This window comes from Nyctereutes procyonoides, unplaced genomic scaffold (genome assembly GCF_905146905.1).
Source record: "Nyctereutes procyonoides isolate TBG_1078 unplaced genomic scaffold, NYPRO_anot_genome, whole genome shotgun sequence".
Lineage (NCBI taxonomy): Eukaryota > Metazoa > Chordata > Mammalia > Carnivora > Canidae > Nyctereutes > Nyctereutes procyonoides.
In genome coordinates this window covers 34,765,901-34,787,595 of record NW_026575132.1, presented here as the reverse complement: position 1 = coordinate 34,787,595, position 21,695 = coordinate 34,765,901, and positions in this window count along the sequence as shown.

The window sequence follows — 21,695 nt, the reverse complement described above, 5'->3', positions numbered from 1 at the left end:
AGAATTCAAAGAAACATACATGTGACTGCAGATCTAAAATCTCTCAGTGGCAAAAAAAAAAAAAATCTCTCAGTCGCAGTAAAGGGAGGAACTGAATCAGCAGAAAAATGCTGTGATATTGAGGGCAAACTTAAATTGCTCCCCTAGAATTCACTGAAAAAGGACATGAAAAAAGGGATGAAACTAATAGTATGGAATATAATAGTAATAGAGCCCGATAAAAGGAGAGTCTTTGAATTATAGGGCTATTGTGATGAAGAAGTGAAAACAAGTAGAAAGAAGCTATATCCAAAGATACAATGTTTGAAAACTTCTCTGTAGACTTAAATAGTGATATTTAAGGCAAATCTGCTACAGAAAACCAAAACCCAACCAAACATAGATACATCCTAGTAATTTAAAAGCAGGTATGAAAGTGTTTAATCCAGAGTATGTGTTACTCAGAAAGGAACAAAACACCCTTCAAGGGATGCCTGGATGGCTGAGCGGTTGAGCACATGCCGCTGGCCCAGGGCGTGATCCTGGAGTGCCAGGATCAAGTTCCACATTGGGCTCCGTGCATGGAGTCTGCTTCCTTCTCTGCCTATGCCTCTCTTTCTTTGTCTCTCATGAATAAATAAATACAATCTTAAAAAAAAATCCTTCAGGATATTGTAGGATTGATTATTCATTCACAGCAGAATTTTGGAAGACAGTGGGGCAACATCTAAGTTTTCAGAGAAATTGTGTTGATTACCCCCAATTTGATTTTATATATGAAGACGAGAACATTTTTAGATGCAAGGGTTCTGAAAGTATGCTAAACTTTCTGTTATTAGAACTGAGAAAAGAATCAAACATAAGAACTATGAGATGGAGAGGTCAATTGATAAATGTCTGCAGGGTGTCAATTTGAACGGAAGAGCCAGAGATCAGAAGGAAGGCTAAAGATACATAATAAACAAAAGCTGTCCCTTGATAACGATGGAATGACCCTTGACTTCTCGATGGATGCTTGTGGACTGAGAAGTCTCTTGGAGCCAGCATGGTTTAGAAGCCAGAATGAGGACAAACAGAATTCTTGCTTTTATGAGGTACATATTCTAAATAATGCACTAGAAAGCAAAGACATTGATAAGACCATTTTCAGGTAGTAATGGAGTCACAAAGAAACTAGCACAAGGTAAATTGATGGGGAGGAGTGGAACCAGTGAAATGCTCCTTGGACACAGTGGCTGGTGGCCGAGATCTCAAGGAGGTGGTAATTGCACTGCAGTGTGAGGGTCAAATGTACCATTCCTGTCATGATCCTAGGGAGAGACATTTAGGTGGCTAGGACAGCGAGTGTAAAGGCTGAATGGTGAATGAGGCCGGCAGTTCCTAGAAGGGGAGAGGAAGAAGCCAGTGTGGCTAGAAGATGGTAGATGTGGGCAGAAGGTGGAGGTGAGGGAGATCATAGAGCCATGTGTGCCATGGTGAGGTGTGTGGATTGTATTCCTAGGGCCACAGGACACCACTGAAAGGTGTGCATGGAAGAGGGACTCTCTGACACCATGTGCAGGGCAGGCATCCAGGGGCTGCACAGATTTGGGGAGCCCGAGGGAGGGAATTAGTCAGGGGATGGGGAAATGTGGGCTGATGTGTGTTAGGCTCTGAAGAGACAGATCTTGATGATGGCTTGAAGGAGAGACAGAAATCCAAAAGTTTTTTAGCCTTTAGGCCCGAGCAACTATGGGGCCCTTTTCTGAGATAGGGATGGGGTGGGGAGAGAAATGTATTTGTGAGGGGTGAGGAATATTAAGGTTCTCTTTTGGACATGCTAATTTGGAGATGCCAGCTGGGCAGTTGGATATGAGTCTGGGGGAGAGGTCTGAGCTCTTGTCACTTTGGATGTCACTGGCTTGTGGATGATATTGTAAGCTGTGGGATTTGAGGAAGGCCTGGGCCTGAGGCCTACATCAATCCAGTATTTAGAGAAGAAAGAGGAACAGAGCCCAGCAAAGGAGGCTGAGAATGGACAGGCAGTTTGGGAGGAGCAAAATCAACAGATGTATATGTCACAGAATATTTTCAAGTAAAAGTGTATTTGGCTTTTAGTAATAGAGACCAAACATAATAATGTTGGGAATCAGATAGAAGGGTATTTCCCCTCTGCCATGTAAAAAGTGAGATGTGTGTCCAGAAACAACATGGTGGCCCCACATATATCAGAGACACAGATATCTTCTATCTAAATTTTGTCTCCCTTAGTCTACAACTTCTTCTTCAAGGTCAACTCAGAGATTCTAATGGCTGCTAGAACTCCAGCTATCGCATCTGTGTCCTCACACCCGGAGAGGGGAGACCAGGAGAGCCAGAAAGATTCATGCCACTTGTCAGTCTCCCTTTTAATGTGCTTTCCTTGAAGTTTTACTCCTTCCACTTACATCTCCTTGGCCCCCTCTGTCTTAGGGAGGCTACATCACATAGTTTTTCTGACTCTTGATATCTTCATCCACAAAAATAGGGAGTTTTTTTTACTCATTTGTGTTTCATCATTCATGCGTGCACCAATTTATTCCTGAACTGTATCAAGCATCAGGAAGATACTGCTTAATGCACTGGGGTCTGGTGATGGGAGCAGTGACCTAATTCCTGACCCCTGCTGAGCACTGTGTTTAGTACTTCACTTGATGCTCACCACCACCCTGTGTTCTGCTTTGGCTCTCAGTTGCTGCAGGAACACAGCAGGCCCGCAGGGGGTGAGCCTGGTGGCATGCACCTTGGTGTCATCAGCACCTGTGGGGCCAACGTATTGGGACTGCCTCCTCCCACAGGTCCTGTCACAGGCAAGCCCTGCAGACTTGCTGACGACAGGACAGCTCTGAACAGGGAGCAGGAAGTGTCAGAACAATGAATCGCTATAGCCCAGAGGTCTGGGCACGCCCACAGAGATTTCCCCTGTGTGTTCTGGAATGTTTAGTACGGTTGACCTTGCCAGTGATTTATGAAATACCTTAAAAATAGTTTTTACCTAGAGATAAAATATGGCCCTGATTCTTGTATGTACAATGACCATTGTGCTTGTTGATGACTTCAGCCACGGTTGTTTGAAATCAGCATTATATTCACCCAGAATACTTAATAGTTTCCCCAGCAAGCACCAGGTTTCTAAGGAGAATTTCCTCTGGTTGTACAAGGAAACCAGTCATGTCTTACCCTTAAGAGATGATGGATAAAATTATCCTGATTATGAAGAAATTATTTGTCCAGTAAATAAAGTCTGCTGACTCTATTGTGTTGATACCCATGTCTTTCTGAGTGTGACCTCATGCAGCTCTAGCACTTGCTCTGCCCTCATATGGTCAATAAGAGGGTTATCCCCACCAGGTCAGGTCTAATCTGGCTCTGCCCTGGACCTTGATCTTCCGAACTCTATTCCTCAACAGATGGAAGGTACCTGTTTCAATTTTTACAATACCAGCAGACAGAAAGGCAGGGGCCTCCCAGGGGTTTCCTTCTTATTCATCAGATGGGCACTCTGAGGGCCGTCACCTCTTGCTTTCCACACAGAATCAGCCTAGAGACTGGGAAAAGGAAACTGCCTGTGGTACAGAAGTCCATGCAAGGCCAATCCTCATAGGCAAAGCTAAATCAGGGATCACTTTGTTTTCATGGACTCATTAGAAGGAATGGGTGAGGGAGCCAGACAAGATGGAACTTGGGATTTTAACATGGCTGGTCACTGGCATGTGACTTTGGGCAGGCCACCAAAGGTTACCTAACCTCTCCAAGTGTCACTTTTTAATAGATTTAATTTTTTAGAGAAGTTTTAGGTTCATAGCAAAATTGAGAGGAAGTACAGAGATTTCCCACATATCCACTACCTCCACATGCGTAGCCTAATCCACAGCCAACATCCCCAACAGAGTGCTACATTGTTACAAGTGATGAACCTACACTGACACATCATAACCAAGAGCACAATGTACATTAGGGATCACCTCTGATGTACATTCTGTGGGTTTTGACAAATGTATAATGACAGGTATACACCATCATGGTATCATATGAAATAGCCTTACCGCTCTAAAAGTCTTCTGTGCCTATTCATCCCTCCTTCTTCCCTAAGCCTGGCAGCCACTGATCTTTTACTATTTCTGTAGTTTTACCTTTTCCAGAATGTTATATAGCTGGAATCCAAAGATTGGATTCTTTCACTTAGTAATATGCACTTAAGGTTCCTTCATGTCAGGATGTCTGAAGACTCAGGGTGTTATCTTGGGGTCCGAGGATCGAGTCCCGCATCAGAATTCTTGCTTTTATGAGAAGCAGGCTCCTGTGTGGAGCCTGCTTCTCCCTCTGCCTATGTCTTGGCATCTCTCTTTCTGTGTCTCTCATGAATAAATAAATAAAATCTTAAAAAAAAAGTTTCCTTCATGTCTTTTCATCTCTTGATAGCTCATTTTTTTTTTGTAGGGATGAATACTATTCCATCATCTCGATGTGCCACTGTTTATTTGTCCATTTATCCACTGAAGGGCATCTTGATTGCTTCCAGATTTTGGTGATTACAAATACAGCTGCTATAAACATCCTACGTGCAGATTTTCAAGTGTCGCTTTCTTCATCAGCAACAACCTGGGGATTTAGGAGGCATTAAACCAGATAAGACACCAACGGGATCTGACAGATGCTTGGGACCTTGCCTGCTCCTAGTTTCGGCAAGAGAAACTACTATTGTTGCTCCCTCTCCTGTGCTAATGACAAGCAGACTGATGAAGACATGGGACACAGCCTTCAAGGTTTCATTTACTGGGAAGGGAAGAGAGTGTGGACTTTCCAAAAGAAAAAGAACATAGCAGACTTGTTACTCAGGGAAGAACAATGCCCCTCAGGAACTTTCAAGGGTTGTAAGAGTAGGAAAGGAAGGAGGACAGATCACATACAAATTTCCTTCATGGACCTAAGGGAGGACAAGAAGGGTATCCACCACTGGGACACCTGTGTACCATTGACTCTCAGAATTCGAAGCACAAGTTCTATAGTCAAAGAAAAATGACAGTTAAAAGAAACAGCACAGCATGGAAAAAGGATATGGGGAGCCCTGAGGCTTTGTGCTGGGGGCATCTTTAAAATGGCCTGAACAGCAGATAGCCTTCTCTGCCCCCTGCACATCCATGAGGAATGGAGCCTGGTGGAGAAGGCCTGGGCTTTCTAGTTAGGCAGATGTGAGTTCTAGTCCTACTCTGCTGTGTGGCTTTGGTGAAGTTACTCAACCTCTCTGATCCTCAGCTGAGAGATGGCACTATAAGACCTATCATGTGGGGTAGTGGCAGGAGTTAAGTCAAGTAATATTTATGAAGTATACAGTCATGTTAGATATTGGTTGTTTTTGCTGCCAGCCATCTGGAAAGGCAGAATTGGCATGGGCATCGCTCAGTGTGGGAACCACCATCCACGGTCACCATTCCCACTGCTATAAATGTGTCCTTAATCCAAGGTGAACTAAACCTTCTGGTAGCTGAGCTTAACTTGATTCTCTTGTACACATAGAACATGAAATTAGAACAGGTCTAACTCCTGTTGTGTGAAATAGTTTGAGATGTTTGACAGTGATGACAGGTTCTCTCTCTACCATTCCCTCTCTTGGTGAAAGAGCCCTCAGTGCCTATGAGCATCCTTTATACGAGGGGAGATGGTTATATCACTTCTGGAGCCTGAGATCAAGGGCTGGAATTGACAAATGAAAGCATAGTCACTTATCTGAAGCAACCAATATGATAAAGGAAATAATTATATCTTATCATTATAGAAGATTTTCAGCACCATTTTCCCAACACACGTTATCTCATGTGATTCTCATTAGAACCTTATGAAATAACCACAGGAGTCACTGTCATCCTGTTTGGAAAAAATTAAGTGATGTTCAGAGAGTGATCTTATTTGCCTGGGAAGAAGAAGGGTATAGGGCTAGTCCCAGGTCTTTCTTCTGGCTTCCCGCCCAGTGGTCAGACTGTACCCATTCATGTGCTGTAGGCACGTGGGCTATCGCCTGCCCTGGGAGAGAGCAACAGCGCCTGAACAGCAGGCAGCAGCTCCGCTAGTGACAGCGGGGCAGGCAGCCCTGCAGGCTCTCCACTCTGTAGCCACACACAGAAAATAGGGCAGAATATTCTTCAGACCATTTTCAGAGCTGAAAATGCACATGCACAAGTTGCCGTGGAAGCTTGTAGGTGCCAGATTTACACAGAAGGCCTGACTGGTCCATTTGGGGAAATGACTGTTGTCACACAAGGTCAGGTCAAGTCATGTGGACTCAGAGCTGAATCTTAAACAGGGCTGACAGCACTGAGACCTGTGGTGATAGGATGGAGAAGGCATGAGCGGACTGGGGCATGTGGGAGGACTTGGGATGAAAACGGGAGTGGTGAGTGGATGGGGTGACACAAAGGCCATATAGCCACACATCCTCTTCTAAAGTATGTTGGCAAGGGACCCCTATTAAGCAACCCAAGAGCAAGCAAACAAACAAACATCGCAAGAGGCTACATAGCAGTGTCTGAGCTGCTTCCAACTGCTGTCTGCTAGCTAAACACGTGGAGGGAAACGTGCAAGTCTCCTCTCCAATCTACTGAAGATCTAAAGTGCCAGAAGATCCAAAGTCAATAAACGGATGCCATCAGGGTGAGAGCAGGCAGGGGAAATGGAGGAAACAAGTGAAAGTGGAAGTATGATTTAGTAATTCTGGAAAGAACAATGCTGAACATGACAAAGTTATTTTGGTGGGCGGTGAAAAGAAAACAAAAATCTTAAAATCAGAAAGGGAGGCTAATGATGGGGAAATGAGGGAAGAAATGAAAGTGGAGTGATTTAAGGAGTCTGGGAAGAAAGTGCAGAGCTGATGGGATGGGTTTTGGAAGGAAAACAGAATCTTTAGAGAAGTTGGGAATGTCTGAAATGGTTCCTGATTCATCAGTTTCGAATTAAAATTTTGTATGTAAAATTAAGTTATATTTAGCCATTGCTGACAGGATGTGCAACATCTCTGTTGGTACTGTTTGCTGGCGCATGGGTTTACAAGGAGGCTAGAATTCAGAGCAAGTTGCCGTCTACCCGCCACTCCCCCCACGTCCCAGAGGGGAAGCCTGAAGTGATTAGGAAGGACTTTTCTTTGGTTGCTCCAGGTCACAGCTAAGACAAGAAAAGAACTAGGAAATAGGAAAATAAGTGTGTGCATCCTATGGGCTGGAATCTGAGTGGTTTAACTGGGTCTTCAGAGGCAAGGCTTCACGCGTGGAAGGTGGCGTGGGTAATAGAGGGGACAACTGACCAAGAAAGCAAAAGAGTGAGGGAGAAGGCCTGAGGTTTGAGGGTGACTAATCTCGGCCAAGGGGTTGAAAGGTAACAAACTGTTACCTGGCATGGAAAGTTACCAGCTCTAAGGTACCTACACTGGGGCCAGCTACAAGGATGTCAATGTCAGACCAGGCTTTTGAGCATTACTCCAAGAGGCAGGAAACATTAGAGGCATTGTAGCCAAGAGGAGTCTGGATTAGGGTTACCTTTAACAATGATCACTGTGTGACTGTATGATCAGGGTTCTCCAGAGGAACAGAACATGTGAGATTTATTATAGGAATTGGCTTTTATGGCCTAAAGAGGCTAAAAGTCCCATAGCCTATCTGCCATCTGCAAGCTGGAGAACCAGGAGAGCCAGTGGTGTGATTCAACCTGTGAATTTGGAGGAAGAGGCTGATGATGTAAGTCCCAATCTGAGTCTGATAAACCTGATAACCAGCAGCACTGATATTCAAGGGCAGGAGGAGATGGATGTCCTCAGCTCAAGCAGAGAGAGCAAATTCTTCCTTCCTCTGCCTTTTTGTTCCATCCAGGTTCTCAATGGATGGATTGGATGATGTCCACCCACACTGGGGAGGGCAATCTGCTTTACTCAGTTCACCAACTCAAATGATATTCTCTTCTGGAAACACCCTCACAGACACATCAAGAAATAATATTTTACCAGCTATCTGGGCATCCTTTTGTCCAGTGAAGTTGACATATAAAATTAATCATTACAACCACTCTAGCAATACTGATTTCTCTCTCCTCCTATCCCTTTAAAAATCTATGTAGAATCATAGTTCCTTAGCATCCCTGAGAGCCTAGTCACAAGATAGCTCATTTTTACCTATGCCCATGTGGGGGCGGGGAGTAGGTGATGCCTGGAGGTACCACTGAAGAGGCAAGGGAGGTGGTAGTGTGTCTCCACTGAAGTGGGGGGTAGGAGGGCAGAGGAGTGGAAATATCCAAAAGGGCATCAGCTGATCCACAGCTACACATTTACAAGTGACAAGGGTTATGCTGTATTAATTGAGTATCCTACACAAGAGCAGTGTGGGCCCACTTCAGATATTTGGTCTGGTGACTGAGTGACTGAGCTTGGGGTGGGGATTTTTATTTTTATTTTTTTTTCAAAGTTTGCCAGGTTGCAGGTGATTCTACCTGGGGAGTGGGCAGGCCCTCGCTGTCCTGCAGGAAGACTTTTTTTTTTTTTTAATTTAAGGATTTAAGGATTCTATTTATTTATTCATGAGAGACACACACACACAGAGAGGCAGAGACACAGGCAGAGGGAGAAGAGGCTCCATGCAGGGAACCTGATGTGGGACTCGATCCTGGGTCTCCAGGATCAGGCCCTGGGCCTAAGGCAGCACTAAACCGCTGCACCACCGGGGCTGCCCTGGGGTGGAGATTTTTTTTTAAAAAAAATTTATTTGGAAATAATTTTAGATTTACAGAAAAATTGCAAAAATAGTACAGAGATCTCCTGTATACCCAGATTTCACCAATCTTGTCATCTTAAAGAACCAAAACACAATGATCAAAACTAAGAGATTAACAATGGTGCAATATTATTAAGGAAATGACAATAATAAAAAAAAAAAAGAAATGACAGACTTTATTTGTTTTCACCAGCTTTTCCACTGATGTCTTATTTCTGTCCTAGGATCCTATCCAGGACACCACATGTAGTCATTATGTCTCCTTAGTCTCCTGAAATCTGGAAGTTTCTCTATTTTTCCTTTCTCTTTCATGACCTTGACCCTTTCAAGAATGCTTGCCAGTTATTTGGTAGAACATCTCTCAATTTGGATTTGTCCAAAGTTTTCTCATGATTAATTAACTTCATTTCAAACATAATGATATAGGCAGTTGAAAGCAATAGACTAGCAAAAGATAGGCCATACAAACAATCAAAAGAAAGTGAGAGTGGCTATAATTAATATCAGATAGAGTAGATTTCAGAGCAGAGAAAATTACCAGTGACACAGATGAACATGATATAATGATGATGGGTCAATTAACCAAGAAGGCAAGGTAATCTTAAAAGAGCTACAAAATATGTGAAGCAAAAACTGATAGATAAATAGATAAAATCCACAGTTATTGTTGGAGACTTCAATGCCCCTCTACATTAATTACTAAGACACCTAGACAGAAAATCAGTAAGGATATAGAACTTGGCAACTCCATCAATCAACTATAATTGGTACTTACAGAATATTCCACCCAACAATAGCAGAATACATATTCTTTTCAAGGCCCACAAAATATATACCAAGAGAATCCATATTCTAAGTCAGAAAACAAGCTTCAACAGATTTAAAAGAATTGAAATCACACAGAAAACATTCTCTGACATAGTGGAATCAAACTAGACATCACTACAGAAAAATGGCAGGAAAATTTCCAAATACTTGGAAACTCAATTGCATACTTGCAAAAATCTTTTGCGTCAAAGAGAAAGTCCTAAGAGAACTTAAAACATACACTGAATTGAGTGAAAATGAAAATACAACATTTCAAAATGGGTGGGGGCACAGCATGACTGAGAGGGAGGTTTATATCACAAAATGAATGCATTAGAGAAAGAAAAAGTCACAAGTTGATAATCTAAGTTCCCACATCAAGCTTTGAAAACTTCAGAAAGCAAGCAGAAGAAAGGAATAAATAAAGATAGGAACAGAGTTAATGACATTGAAGACAGAAAAGCAATAAAGAAAAATCAATGAAATAAAAACCCGTTTCTTTGAAGAGATCAATAAAATTGATGAAACTCTAAAAAGACTGACAGAGAGAAAGAATGGACACACCAATTACTAATATTAGGAGTGAGATCAGGCATGTCACCACAGGCCTACAGACCTGGGAGAACTACAAACAATTCCACACACATGAATTTGATAACTTAGATGAAATGGAAAAGCACAAACTTCTACAACTCACCCCAAATAAAATAGTTTAGGTGATTATCCCTAAAATTTTAAGAAGATTGAATGTGTGATAGAAAGTCTCCTAAACAAGAAATATCCAAGCCCAGCTGGTTTTACTAGGTTTTTCTGCCAAATTTTAAAAGATGAATTAGTACCAATTCTACATAGTCTCTTCCAGAAAACATAAGGGATATAATATATAAGAGAAGGGCACCCTTTACAATTTGTTTGTATGAGGCTACTAATACCCTGATACCAAAGACCAGACTGTAAAACAAACAAACAAAAAACAACCAAAACCCAAAAAAACCACAATAAAACAAAACAAAAACCAAAAACCATACACTAATATCTGTTATGAATATAGACTCAAGTTTAACAAAATATTAGCAAATAAAATCAGTACTTTATAAAAAGAATTATACATTGTGACCAAGCAGGCTTTATCCCAGGGATATAACACTGGTTCAATATTAAAAAAATCAATCAATGTAATCAGTGTAATAGACTAAAGAAGAAAAACACACGATCAGATCAATTGAGGCAGAAAAAGCATTTGCCAAAATCTAAATTCCATTAATGGTAACAACTCTTCAAAAAGTAGGACTAGAAGGGAACTTCTTCAACTCGATAAAGAGTGTTTACTAGAAAAATCTATAGTTAACATTATATACTTCATGGTACTTTCATTCTATGACAGGGAAAAAGACCCTTAAGGATGTCTGTTCTGATTACTCCTATTAAACAAATACTAGAAGTTCTAGCCAGGGCAATAAGGCAAGAAAAGTATATAAAACGTTCACAGATCTGAAAGGAAAGAATAAAACTGTTTCTATTTGCAGATAACATGATTATCTATATAGAAAATCCTAAAGAAAGTGCGGAAAAAGCTCCTAGAAACCAATAAGTGAGTTTCAACAGTGTTGCAGGAGAACTCCGTAAAGGAGGTGGTTGGGTGTGTGGGCTCTGTTTTGGTTGTTTTGCATATGAAAGACCCCCTCAGGTTAAGTTGTTTACCATCTCTAGGAATTGGCAAATGGGTGGGGGAGAGGGAGCAGGGGGAGAGCAGGAGAGGCTGTCCCCCCAGGGTCAGCAAGGACTCAGAATTCAGCATCAGGGTACTGAAAAGAAAAGACACGGTTGTGCACCTAGGCCCAATAGCTTACATTGGTTCTGATGTCTGGAATGGGCTTCCCTCACTCCTTGTTTAGCTGGCTTCTCTTCATCCTGCAGATGGCAGCTTATGTCATCTTTTCAGAGACAGTGTTTGGGACCATCAAGTCCAGATGCCCCCACCCACATCATGCTCCAGTGCAGTGCTCTGTTTATGTCATTCACAGCATTCATATTTTTAGTTTCTTGTCTTTTATATGTTTGTGTCCTCTATAAATGCAGGACCACACCTGCTTCATTTATTGTTGTATTCCCAGGGCCTGGCAGAGGAACCTGTCCAGAAAGGGCACTCAATAAATATTTCTTGAATGAAAAAAAATAAATGAATGAGGATCACAGAACTTAAGTGGTTTTCCAAGGTGGTAAGGCTGGAAAAACAGATAATGTAGAAATAAATACAGTTTTTAAATTTCAAATAATTTTTTTTTTTTGCCATAGGGAAGGGATACAGGAGGATGGGCAAAATAAGAGAAGATGGGAGATATAGGCTTCCAGTTATGGAATGAATAGGTCATGGGAATAAAAGGCACAGCATAGGGAAGATAGTTAATGGTATTGTAATAGCGTTATATGGTGACACATGGTAACTACACTTGTTGAATCACTGTGTTTACACCCAAAACTAATGTGTATCAATTATACTTCGGTAAGAAATTTTTTTGTTTGTTTATTTGGATATACCACGGTCCCTTCTCAAAGCCACAAAGTGATCACTGAACCAGCTTTGCCTGCATGGAGGCACCATAAGAAGCTTCAGCAATGCTAACCGGTATGATGTACTGAGTCCCCCTGAATTTGAGGGGGTCTTGTGCAGCTCTGGCAGGAGTTTGGAAAAGCACTCTTCACTGGGTTCCTGCAGTGATCAGAACTGATCACCAGAATTATATGAGGATTAGTTTGAAATTTTAGATTATTAAGCCTCAGGGGCTCTAGAAAGACTTAATTCTGTAGGCCTGTTAGGTTTGCCAGATTTGGCAAATAAACGTACACGATGCTCAGCTAGATTAAATTTTAAATAAACAATGTTTAAAAAATATGTCTCTCAAATATTACATGAGACATACAATAAAAATTATTCATTGCCTATCTGAAATTCAAATTTAAATGAGTGTCCTGCATTTTATCTGGCGGCCTTATGTGGGTATCTTCCAGGAGACTGTATTGTTTAAATAGGCCCTTCAGTTGGTTCTTCTCATCACATAAGTAATTTACCAGATTCCATTTTTGCTTCAATTATTGGTAAGTTTCTACATTATTATTTAATTTTTGAATCTGGAGACCTTGTCACTGATGTTATCTCTCATTGGCACATGAGACTAGAGAAAGCATTATTTTCCAGGATTTATAATTTATAGAGGAAATTCATAATAGACAGATGCCATCAATTTGCCTTGAGGGCAGGCAAAAGGATTTACTGGCAGCGATTTTGTATGTGGTCTGCTCCTGCTGGAAGGTTAATGGGATTGTCAGCCAACGGAAGAATGTCAGCAACGTTGGAGAATGACATCTAGGATGATCCTCTGTTTTTATTGGGGTGGCTGGCTGGATGATGGCTCCAATGGCCAGAACTGAAAAACCAAAGAAATGGGTTTGGGGGAAAAGAAACATAGATCATTTTTGAAGATACTTGTATTTCTTTGGTACATTCAAGTAGAGGAGTTTGCCAGGCAGTTCAGTGTTTGGGTCTGACATTTGGGATTGAGGTTTGGGCTGGATCAGTGGTCCAGGCTGGATATTTGGGGGTAATTAGTGTGTAGATCATAGAGGAGACTGGGGCTCCTGCATGCCATCACCGGAGAGTAAAAAGCAAGGCATACAGAAATGGAGAGAACAGCCTGCTGCCTTCCTGTTTGTGTTGCTCTTTCTCTCCTCCTGAGCACATTCCATCTAATTAACTTTCCTTCCTACACACAGAGTTCCACCCAGGCCTGCCATGGAAGAGCATGTCCTTGTGCCCACCCACACTCTTTAACCCCAGGGATTTACCTGGTGGTGGTCATTAAGCTGGTGCTGTGGTAACTGTGATCCATTAATGCTATTCATGCTGAAATGCTGCCCTGATCTCCCGCAGAGTTAACCGAGCCCGTAAATAGAAGCTTTATGTTATTTATATACATAGAAAGATGATCACATTTATGGGGGCACTCAAGGACTCGTCTCTAGCTCTAGAGTGGGCAAAGTGCAAGTGCTCAAACGACATATAGGAAGGATAAATGAACTAGAAGCTAAAGGTTCATTTAACTTACCAGAACGCTGGGCAAATTAACATCTCTGTATTCTGCTTCCTCATCCATAATGTAAATTCCACAAAGGATTCTTCTGAGAGTTAGATGAATATATGTGCATGCATTTATGTGTATAAGTGTATGTATGTAGTACACATAATATGTATGCACATTTACACATATATGTTTACACACACAGCACTTACAATGAGCTCTGACACATGCAAGTGCTCTCTAAATATTAGCTGCTTATAGGTTGAATTCTATTAAATAGAGCATAACTATTCAATTTCCTTTCAGCAAGACTGTGGGCTCTTCTGTGGGCCTATTTAGACCAGAATGGAGGCAGGGAGACAGATTGAAAGATACTTCTACTGGATTAGGATTGGAGCCTCCCACCATCTGGTCTTCATTTGTTTTTATTAAGTCTAGAGCAGTATAAACTCTTCAACCTCTCCTTTCCCTAAGTGGAAAGAACCTTGGGCTGGGAAAAGGAAATACTGGTAAGGCTTTATCCACTCCCACTTGTAAAAAGGTAGCAAAACAACTTGTTTTCCTTAACTCACAGGGTTATGGTGAGGGTAGCAGATGCTGTTGTGTGCCACCCAGATCCCCCTCCAGGAGTGAGGCATTCCATGTTGGCAGCTGAAAGTTCTCAGCTGGATTCCTCTTTGGGCATTGCCCTCTGTCTTGCTCCTGGTTGCCCACTTCCTGTGGGTAGCCTGCATCCAATGACAGGTTGATTAGGAGAAGTGGATCAAGGCTCAGACCTCTGGCCTCAAAAGAGGAACACCAAAGGGCCATTCCAGCTCCAAAGATTCCCACAGAATTAGCTGAGCTTTTTGCTGCAATCAACTTGTGTTCAAATTCTTCCTCTGCTCAGTTTTGCTTCCTTCACTTCTAATAGATGTAACTCCCAACTTTTGCATTAAATCTTGAGTACTAGAAATGGTCCTAAGAAACACAATGTAAGATTTTGAAGATGGACTCTACCGACATTGCCTCTCTACCTTAGGTGTCAGGCATTTATTGTGGGTGCTCATCCCATTAGATTCTTTGACTAGGTTCCCGGCTCCTAAAAAGTTGTGAACTTCTTTCTTGCCTTTTTAAAAAAAGATTTTATTTATTTATTCATGATAGACACAGAGAGAGAGAGGCAGAAACATAGGCAGACGGAGAAGCAGGCTCCCTGTGGGGAGCCCGATGGGGGACTCAATCCCAGGACCCCGGGTTCACACGTTGAGCCGAAGGCAGACACTCTCAACCACTGAGCCACCCAGGCATACCTCCTTCTTGCTTTTGAAGTCACAGGAGAGAATTAGAGAAATCTCTTCTGATCCTTGCTCTGTGAATAAATTTTTTGTTATTTTTTTTTAATTTATTTATGATAGTCACACACACAGAGAGAGAGAGAGAGAGGGGCAGAGACATAGGCAGAGGGAGAAGCAGGCTCCATGCACCGGGAGCCCGATGTGGGATTCGATCCCGGGTCTCCAGGATCACGCCCTGGGCCAAAGGCAGGCGCTAAACCGCTGCGCCACCCAGGGATCCCTGTGAATAAATTTTTACTGGCATTTCTGGAGGTGAGAATACTAGAGGATGAGAAGCAAGTGGAAGTATAATCAGAGACCTGCCATTCGAAAGTGGATTTCCCACTTTCCAGAGGGGAGCCTGAGCCCCAGTCCTTGGGTTCATTTCTGTCCTCCAGCTTTTCATTCCCTATCCAGCAGCAGCATAGAGTGGCACTGTGGTCCCAGTCATGGGATGACCTGCTGACCCACTGATGGCAGTTTAGGGAAATCACTGAGGTGGTCAGACTGCCATGCCCGACAGAAGGGCCGGGTAGGAGGTCCCAAGTGAAGCAAAGGAAAGCGATTGGTTGGGTTGGTGGCAGAGTTGGTGGTAATGCCATTTTGAAGTGGGTAGAGTGGGAACTTGGATAGTAGCCTCTGGGGAGGGGAATCTGGCAACCGAGTATTTTTCTACTCCCCTCAGTATTCCTCTAACTTACAAAATGAAGAATTGGTGCAATGAGTAACAGTTCCCAAGAGACTTTATGTTTCTTTGCAGCTGCCTTTTTAAATCACAAAAGTAATATGTGCTCATTGGGATAATAAAATGCAGAAGCTCATAAAAGCAAAAACTGTAAGGCCTTCTAATAGAACATATATAGGGTTTTTTATAAACAAAAAATTAGGTAGATTATATATATTGTCTGAAATAATCTTCACATATATCATGGAGACACACTTGTGTTAGTGCATGTTTCTCTACCTCATTTTTTTTTTAAAGAGAGGGTGGAGGGTGGGGGTGGGCCAGAGGGAAAAGGAGAGAGAGAAGCCCAAGCAGACCCCACACCCAGCACAGAACCCGACTCGGGGCTCAATCTCACAACTCTGAGATCACGGTTGAACTGAAACCATGAGTCAGATGCTTGACCAACTGAGCCACCCAGGCATTCCGTGCCTCTTTCTACTCACTGGTTATATGGTATTACACTGGATGGACTTCTTAGTATGTATTTAAATCATTTTCCTCTTGATAGACAATGAGGCTCTTTTTTTTCTTCCTGGCTCAAATAGCATTGCAATGAACATTCTTTTGTATATATCTCTGTGCATGTATCTAAGTGTGTCTGTAGTAAAATCCTAGAAGAGAATTTTCTGAATGGTATGAGTTTTTAAAATAATAATAGATATTGGGACGCCTGGGTGGCTCAGGGGTTGAGCGTCTGCCTTTGGCTCAGGGCATGATCCCGGGGTCCAGGATCGAGTCCCACATCGGGCTCCTTGTGGGAAGCCTGCTTTTCTTTCTGCCTATGCGTCTGCCCCCCCCCCTCTCTCTGTGTGTCTCTCATGAATAAATAAAATCTTAAAAAAATATAAAAATATTAATAGATATTATTCTTCAAAATGTTTTGCAAAATTTTTCACTCTAATCAGCTCTGAATCCTCCTATTTTTTGGGTATATTAATCTATGCCCATTTGTATCTCTAAGCTAGCACTGTCAAAAGAAATACAAATACAGGGGATCCCTGGGTGGCGCAGCGGTTTGGCGCCTGCCTTTGGCCCAGGGCGCGATCCTGGAGACCCGGGATCGAATCCCACGTCGGGCTCCCGGTGCATGGAGCCTGCTTCTCCCTCTGCCTGTGCCTCTGCCTCTCTCTCTCTCTCTGTATGACTATCGTAAATTAAAAAAAAAAAAGAAATACAAATGCAAGCCACATACATAATTTTATTTTTTATTTTTTTATTTTTGTATACTTTTTATTGGAGCTTGATTTGACAACATATAGTATAACACCCAGTGCTCATTCCATCAAGTGCCCCCTCAGTGCCTGTCACCCAGTCACCTCATCCCCTCATCCATCACCTCCCTTTCCACTACCCCTTGTTCGTTTCCCAGAGTTAGGAGTCTGTCATGCTTTGTCACCCTCTCTGATTTTTCCCACTCATTTTCTCTTCTTTCCCCTATAATCCCTTTCACTATTTTTTATATTCCCTGTATGAATGAAACCATATAATGTTTGTCCTCATCTGATTAACTTACCTCACTCAGCATAATACCCTCAGTTCTATCCACATCAAAGTAAATGGTGGATATTTGTCGTTTCTAATGGGTAATTTCCATTGTATACATAAACCACATCTTCTTTATCCATCATCTTTCGATAGACACCGAGGCTCCTTCCACAGTTTGGCTATTGTGGACATTGCTGCTAGAAACATCGGGGTGCAAGTGTCCCGGCGTTTCATTGCATCTGTATCTTTGGGGTAAATCCCCAGCAGTGCAATTGCTGGGTCATAGGGCAGGTCTCTTTTTAACTCTTTGAGGAACCTCCACACAGTTTTCCAGAGTGGCTGCACCAGTTCACATTCCCACCAACAGTGCAGGAGGGTTCCCCTTTCTCCGCATCCTCTCCAACATTTGTGGTTTCCTGCCTTGTTAATTTTCCCCATTCTCACTGGTGTAAGGTGGTATCTCATTGTGGTTTTGATTTGTATTTCCCTGATTGTTTTGCCCATTTTTCAATTGGGCTGCTTTTCTTTGCTTATTGATTTCTAAGAACTTACTGTATTTTGGCCCTTTGCTCATTATGTGTATAGCAATTGTTTTTTTCTCAATTTGACTTTCACTTTTGAAAAAAAATTATTTATTTATTTGAGAGAGAGAGAGAGAGAGAGAGAGTGTGTGGGGAGGGGCAGAGGGAGAGAATCTCCAGGCAGACTCCCCGCTGAGCACAGTCTGGTATGGGCTTGATCCCATGACCCATGAGATCATAAGCTGAGCTGAAACCAAGAGTCAGGTGCTCAACCTACTGAGCCACCCAGGCACCCCTTGACCTTCACTTTTGATCTTATTTACTGTTGGGGAATATCAGTAGATTGATTAATGAATGATTATAACTTGTATGTAGAGAAATTTATTCTTTTTAGCTTCCGGTCTTGCTGTAACACTCTCAAAGTGTCAGAACTGTGTTTATGGTTTCATGTTTTTTTCTTTGAATTCTTTGCTTCTCCTATTATTATTACTATTATTGTTTTGGAGGTCACATCGCCTTTATTACTAATAAAAGCCTCATTAGAGAATTTGGCTTTAAGGCTGTTAGCCAAGACAGCTTCTAATCCTGAAGGTCAGAATTGAACAGATTTCCCCATTAGTCCTGGGTAGAACTGCACTGAAATGGGCTTCCCAAACTTGAGTGACCATCAGAATCACCAGGAGGGGTTGTTAGGACAAGGATTGTTGGGCCTCCACTCCAGAATTTTTTATTGAGTGGGTGTGGGATAAGGCCCTAGAATTTACATTTCCAACAAGTTCCTAAATGATACAGATGCTGTTGGTTTGGAGGCCACACTTTGAGAACCACTGGCTCAAGGAAGAGAGGAATACAGGTGAAATATGTGTTCTCTGTGGGAGTATCACTCCAAAGATAGAAAAGGGCAGAGCTGAACTGAACTGGTTTAGTTTTTCTTGCCAAGATTCAGTTACCTGGATGGTATGAGTAAGAATGGGGAAAGACTCCGTCATTTCATAGAGGAAGGAGACATTGGATGCTGGGAAGAAAGGTTCTTCAAACTTTTGTCTCCTTATCTGTGTCTCAGCATCAGCAGTCCTGCAGTGTGGCTGCACATTAGAACCAGTTGGGGAACTCCAAAAATACCATATCTGGTCCAACCCCTAGAGATTCTATTCATGGTCTAGAGAGGGCCCCTAGACAGTGACATTTAAAAAAGCTCCCCATAGTGCAACATGCAGCCAAAGCTAAGAATCACAGCTCTACAGTCTGGCAATGCCAGGCGTCACCTGGTGGCTTGTAAGAAATGCAGTTATCTCTGGTCACATGTAGACTTACTGAATCAGCGTCTGTATTCTGATCCCTGGATCTGTTCTCAAACTCTTCCTTTGAGGAACTAAATGCCCCAAGAATATTGAGAGTCAGGAAGATCACCCTAGCTTGAAGGGCTTGCTGTGACACTGGAGTGTGTTGGCTATCACCTCTTCATGAATGATTTATCTCCCTAACACCAGATTTTAGATGTTATTCCTTACCTTCCACTCTTCATTATTATTATTATTCTGGTAAAATATACATAACCTAAAATTTGTCAGTTTAAATAATCTAGGTGTAAAATTCAGTGTCATTAAGTGCATTCACAATGTCGTACAACCATCACCACTATACAGTTATAGAAGTTTCTAAATATTTTTTTGTTCTAAGGAATGAGGTCAGAATCCACTTTATTGATTTAACATTACTAGTCATGCATCCATTGGTTGAATAGTCCATACTTTCATCCGTCGGTTTTTTTTTTTTTTTAACATTTTACTTATTCATTAGAGATGCAGAGAGAGAGGCAGAGACACAGGCAGAGGGAGAAGCAGGCCCCATGCAGGGAGCCTGATGTGGGACTCGATCCCGAGACTCCAGGACCACACCCTGGGCCGAAGGCAGCCACTAAACCGCTGAGCCATCCAGGGATCCCTCATCCGTCGTTTTAAGTAGCAATTTGGTCATATATTAAATTCCTGTTTATATTTGGGTCTATTTCTGATTTCCAACTTTTTAACTACTATAACTTTAGAAAAAGTTTTATGGGGGCACCTGGCTAGCTCAGTCAGTAGGTCCTATGACTCTTGATCTCTGGGTAGTGAGTTGAAGCTTCATGTTGGGTGCAGGGCTTACTTAAAAAAATAAAAGATAGAATAAATTTTTATTAGTTGAAGTGTATAAAAGCCACCAATATTCAAGCACTTTTTGATATAAAAATGGTAATTTTATAAGGTTCAGCCTAATGTGATAGGGTCACTTCTGCATACCCCCTTTTTTCTACTCCAATACTTTTTAAAAATATAATTTTTCTGGCTATTCTCACATTTCCCCCCTGATAAATTTGGTGTCTCTTTGTCAAATTTCCCCTCTTAAGGACTGAATTTTATCCCCCCAGAATTCATATGTTGATGCCCTGACCCTTGATGTGACTATATTTGGAGATGAAGCCTTTAAGGATATGATTAAGTTAAATGACATCAGCTGGGTGAGGCCCTGATCCAATAAGACAGTGTCCTTAAAAGAAGTAGAAACACTGGGACCACACATGCCAAGTGAACACGCAGCAAGAAAATGGCCATCTACAAGCTGGGGGAGAATGGTTTTACCAGAAACCAACCCTGCCAGCACCCTGATTTTGCATTTCTAGCCTCTAGACCTATGAGCAGTAAATTTCTGTTGCTTAAGCCACCCTGTCTGCACTACTTTGTTATGGTAGCCTGAGCAGACTAAGACACCTTTCCCCTCAATATTTTTCTTATTTTTATTGTGGCCATATGAATGTCTAGATTAATTTAGGCAGAAATTAAATATTGACAATATTTCATTTTTCTATACATAAAGACAGTTTTCCATTTAATCAAGTTTTTTTTTTAAACACTACTCATTAGAGTTCTTTAAAGTTTTTAAATTTACTTACGTGATCTCAACACTCAATGTAGGGCTCAAACTCATAACCCTGAGATAAAGATGCCCTACCAACTGAGCTAGGCAGGTGCCCCAAGATATTTAAAGATTTATATATATATGCATACTTGTTCTAACTTATTTCTAGGGTTTTTTAAAATAAAAATTTTATTTATTTATTCATGAGAGACACGAGAGAGAGAGAGAGAGAGAGAGAGAGAGAGAGAGAGAGAGAGAGAGAGAAAGGCAGAGACCCAGGCAGTGGAAGAAGCAGACTGCATGCAGGAAGCCCGATGTGGGACTCGATCCCTGGACTCTGGGATCACACCCTGAGCCAAAGTTAGACGTTCAACTGCTGAGCCACCCAGGTGTCCCTCTAGGATTTCTTTTTTGAGGACATACATTATTGCTGTTATTTTAAATGGATTTTACTTCCTACTACATTTTATTTATTTCTAAAGATTAAGTTTAATATTTATTAAAGATACATCTATGTATGTATGTATGTATCTGTCTGGTTTAAAGAGTGAGATAGCTCAAAGGGTTTGTTACAAAGCCCAATAGCTCTGTACCTCTTCCCTGCTTCCTGGAGTGAACAACTTGCACCTCTTTTGGCTGATTGTTTCATATCTACCTCTGTATTTCTACAAAGCATACTGTATTGTAGTTCTTATCTTTTTAGTTTTTGGTATTATCCACTGACTTCTTGATATGAAGGATTAGATTCTAGCCCTCTTTCTACTCCCCAACTCGGGTGAACTCATACATCCCTTCACATCTCCAACTAGAGTTATGGTCTATTATTTTTAGATTGATATTCAGTGTGTATATTATTTTGACCATGTAAACACTATTTGCAACTGAACCATTTCATAAATTATGTAAATTAATTTTCCTTCTTGCACTGTTTTTTTTTGATCCTGTAATGAATAACTGTCTTCTTTTTTGTTTAGTCTTCCTTTGTAGTAATTACTAATGCACCACCACATTGCTTCAGATGTAAGTATCTCCTCTCAATATGCTCATACAAATTAATATTTTACAGAGTAGGTTTTCTCAAGGACGTCATTCCTGGAGCCTTCTGACTTGCTCCAATCTAC